At 31.6% G+C, this 4,949-nt stretch overlaps 1 long non-coding RNA gene across 1 annotated transcript; it reads left to right on the top strand.

The window, feature by feature from the left end:
- On the top strand, positions 1-2,344 carry LOC111088902. Its single transcript, XR_002613274.1, has 3 exons — positions 1-134; positions 450-588; positions 693-2,344. It is a non-coding gene; the product is annotated as an uncharacterized LOC111088902 (long non-coding RNA).
- Positions 2,345-4,949: the final 2,605 nt, after the last annotated feature.

Below are 4,949 nucleotides of genomic sequence, written 5' to 3'. Positions count from 1 at the left end.
TACTTATATTTTATTTTGACACAGATCAGGAAAGCGGAATACACGAGGTAAATAAATACTTATATTTTATTTTGACACAGATCAGGAAAGCGGAATACAAGAAGTAAATTACTGTGTTGTCCATGATTTTAATGGTAAGGAAACAGTTTTCAAAGGTTATGATTCACGTGACGAATTTTGTCAATTCGTATTTTCGAAGGAACATAAGAATTGTATAGCTATAAGGCATAATATGGAAAGGTTCTGACGAGCACTTTATCTTGAATTATCTTATTCGTTAATGGATAAAACTCGACGTTATCATAAACGGTGGAAAAAGTCTCAGAATTAGAATAATTGACAGTTACAATTTTATACTTTGTCTTTATCATTGTTTCCAAAAACATTTGGATTCGAAAAACTACAGAAATAATATTTCCCTCATCTTTTCAATATAAAATCAAATCAAGTATATTGAGGACCTATACCGGATGCCAGTTTTTATTCTCCCAACACCATGTCAGCACCCATAAGACAAAAGTTCCTAGATTGGCACTGTCAGCAACAAGAAGAGGATTACATCTTTGACTTTCAAGAAGAGATTTACACGTAAGAAAAATATAACACTATCAATGTTGATTCTTATTAATTTTTTTATGATCTTGATAATTTTGTTGAAAGTTATACCTATCATTATTTATTTTTATCTTTAGATACCGCTGATCAGATGTACATATACTTCAACGGTGCTGTCTTCAATTCAGGGAAGAGTTTCTCACAAACTACGATGTAGATCCCTTCAGATACACGACCATTGCTTCTGTATGCATGGCTGTATACAGAAGCAAATTTATACCACCATGATTGATAGCTCTCATACCTAATCACGGATACTTTATGATCAACAAATACAGCCAAGTAAGTATCCAATGGTTAGATTATGTATAAAAATCTGAGGGGCTAAGATTCAACATGCACTTAATGGTGGTGAGAAACAAATACTAAATTATAGAGTAGATGGTTTCTGTATGAAACAAAACACGACCTATGAGTTTTATGAGTGCTACTCCTATGGTTGTAATAAATGTCATGACTCTAACACACAGAATGTAGTTCTAAATAGACTCATGTGGTTTATTAGAAATTGTACATTTGAAAGACAGAAACAGCTCGAAGCTCTAGGATACAAAGTGGTACCAATATGGGAGCATTAGTTTAAAAAAATGAAGTCTAATGATAAAGATTTAATAAATTTCCTTACGGACCATACAGTAGTTTCTTGCCTAGAAGTATGAGACGCCTTCTATGAAGGGAGAGTCAAATAGACAAGACTTTTATACGGTATAAAAGAAGGAGAAAAAATCAGGTACATGGACTTTACATTGCTATATCCATGGACAAACAAATATTGTGAGTATCTGGTTGGACATTCTACCATAATAACATCAAACTTCTCTAATTTAAACAATTCTTTTGGTCTTATAAAATGTCAAATTCTAGCCCCAAGGAAATTCTATCATCTAGCTTTACCATTTAGATGCAATGTTAAATTAACCTTTCCATTATGTGGATCATGTGTAAAATTGAGATCACTACCACCAGGTAACCACAGTGATGAGAAGAAAACTTTCATCAGTACCTGAGTCACAGAAATAAAAAAAAACAGTCGAGTGTGGATACCAGGTAATAAGAATATATGAGATTTATCATTTTCGTGTCAAATCTAGAGATGTTTTTATAAACTATATCGATAAGTTTCTTAAATTAAAGCATGGAATTTCTGGTTGGCCCTTTCACTGCAAAACACCTGAGGCAAAGAAATATTATGTTGACCAATATAAGGAAAATGAAGGAGTGCAACTGACTCCTGAAAATATTGTTTTTAATCTAGGAAAAAGGTCAGTTGCAAAATTATATCTTAATTCTTTTTGGAGACATTGGGGTACGTACCTTTGAGAACAAACCACAACTTACCTATGAACATCTGTTAAATAATACCATTCATTAATGAACGATAATACCAAAATAATAACAGAAGTTACACTGATTAATGAAGTAATAATGACTCTTCATCGAAAACATAAGTATGAATATCTGCCACATAAAGATCAAACCAACATCTTTCTGGTGGCTTTCACAACAGAACATGCTCGTCTGAAGTTATATCATCCACTAGATAAGTTAGGTTCATCTGTATCGTATTATGATAAAGACAGTATTGTATATATTTCAGATGAATCTAATGATCCACTTCTAGAGGATTATTTTGGCGAGTTTACAGACAAACTAGCTGGACACTGTATGACATTGTGGGTCAGTGGTGATCCAAAAAACTACGAGTACTTACGCGACGATGGAAAGTCGTGCTGTAAAATAAGAAGGTTTATCCTCAATTTTAACAAAAGCAAAAAATTGAACTTCTCATTAATGAAATGTATGATAACAGACAGATATATTCAGTCCTTTTCAACCTCCTATAACTATGACTAATCACAAGAAGATTTGTAGACATTTAAAAACTCAGACCATTTACAAGAAGGAAGAAAAGAAGAATTATCATTCAGTTTACACAAAATGACACATCCTTCCAGACTTTAACACCCTTCTATATGGATATTGATTTTTTCATCTAATGGAACTAACTCCTTGCTATAGTCTATGGACTGAAGAGAGGGCATGTGCAGGGCCTTGGGAGTAGACCACAAGTGCACTCAAACATGATCTATGTAAGGTGAGTCCCATTTCATTTATTTCTCATTAGTGTTTGAGATGGATGACTGTCTACTACACATTTTTTATATGTTTGGTATCAGGTCAAACAGGAAGTGGTAAATAAGAAAAGTTTTTAACTTATCATCATGAAGTTGTTTATCCTATTCCTGAAACATCTTATGGTTATATGATGAATTTCAACCCAAACTGTATACAAAATTGGTGCAAAATATTCCACAAATTTAATTTGTCGAAGGCTTTCCTGAAATTTTTCATGATTATTTATGGTTTCATAAACCAAATATTTTTATCATTGATGATTTTATGAGAAAAAGGGGAGAAAATAAATGAGTGTCTCAATGTTTTACACATGGAAGTCACCACATTAATTTATCAGTGTTTTGTATTGTACAGAATCTATTTCATCAGGGTAGAGAGTTTAAATTCTCAATATATTATTTTGTTCAAGAATATCAGAGACAAATCTCAGTTGAATGTTTTATGGAGGCAAATGTTTCCATCATGTGTCAAATATTTTGAAGAAGCTTATCAAGATGCAACGAGACAACCATATGGTTTAACTGAATATATACTCATTTATTATCATGACTGCTGCAGTGATAGAACTAGAAGGACTTTATCTGAAGGATTGGCCATATTCAATTAAAGAACTTGCATTCAAATGTTTAGCTACTGGATATATTTGTGTGTTTTTGTTTAAACAACTGTTTTTGAGTAAATATTTTTCAGATGCTGATCATTGTCAGTGTAATTTTGTGGTGTGGCACATTGATCACATTCCATGGAAATTTGGTAGCACGGACTATCCCTACCTGTGGAGTGTGGCTAGATTGTTGAGAGAGAGCTTTACCACTGTTTATACAAAGGGGAAAGAAAAAGCTGAGATACTGAGAAGTATTCTGAAAATTTCTTGTTACAATACGCAATTGTTTCTTTGTCCCAAGGTTAATCAACTTCCAAAATCAACTCTATCATGTCCATTTCATATTAACAATTATTACCACTGTAGTGTGAAAAAATTAGATATTATATCTAAATGGATGTATAAATAAGCAGTTTTTATAAGTTGTACTTACAATTTCTTTTCATTTATTCATCATGACACTTAGAATTAAATAACATCAAGAGTTGCTCCACGCATTACCTAAAGCTACACAAAAACAGATTAAAGGAATAATTGGTGGATCTAAAAATGAATTTATTTTGAATATTTGTGAATGTGGTTTAAATGTTTTAAAGGGTAACATTCCCATGACGAACATGCATTAGTAGAAACTTAGATGATACAAGTCATTTATGATAGAGTTGGTTGTTAAGAAAACATCAGTTAAACAGAAAAGAAACTTGCTAATACAGAAAGGAGGGTTACAATTACTCATAGCACCAATACTTTCATTATTTGTAAATACTCCTGATCAAATATCTGTAGTTTTCTGATTGATAAGCATTATAACAATCACAGTTATAGCTTCCGAAGTTTATAGCACACTGACTATAACAAACTAATAATAGATACTCTTTTTTTGGCACATTGCATTGGTTATATTTATAGGCATGCGGAGGCTTTCTAGAAAATTCAGATTACATAACAATAGAAAGCTACATTTGAGCATTTATGTACATACATATATTGTTGATTCTTACTCTCGAGAATCTTCTACAACTTTGGAGAATAGGCAGGGGTTTGCAATACATATTTAACAGTATAAGCTATGTATGTTTCTAAATACAAATTTAATCTAAACAAACGTTGCTATTAAAATAAATATATAATAATAAATCCGTCAATGTTTCGATACCTGTTGTGCTTGATGGGAAATATTTTATGTAAATACGTCCTTAATAGACGATCTTTTTATGTAGATCAGATTGCAAAATCTTTATTCTGAGAAAATTAATACATTTTAAAAAGAAATATTGTGTCCAGAATTTTTTATTATTATCATGTTACTGAAAATCTTTAATCATTTGTTTTGTAATTAAAGAGTCCAACAGTAAGTTTTAATTATTGTAAGATATTGTCCTTTTAGAACAATTTAGATATAAATAATCAGGAAATGTATAGAACTAATGAATTAGTGTTTTATACCAAATGTATTAATTATAGTCAGGTTGAGACATGTTAATCAAATTTATGCCAGTCCCACTTCATGGAACTATGATGTCATGGTCGCCTGTCATGACAACTTTGAAACAGTTCTCTGTTTTCATAGAACTATTACGTCATAGCCGTCTGT

Source organism: Limulus polyphemus, unplaced genomic scaffold (assembly GCF_000517525.1).
Source record: "Limulus polyphemus unplaced genomic scaffold, Limulus_polyphemus-2.1.2 Scaffold4693, whole genome shotgun sequence".
NCBI classification, from domain to species: Eukaryota; Metazoa; Arthropoda; class Merostomata; order Xiphosura; family Limulidae; genus Limulus; species Limulus polyphemus.
This window is presented reverse-complemented; position numbering and strand designations above follow the sequence as displayed.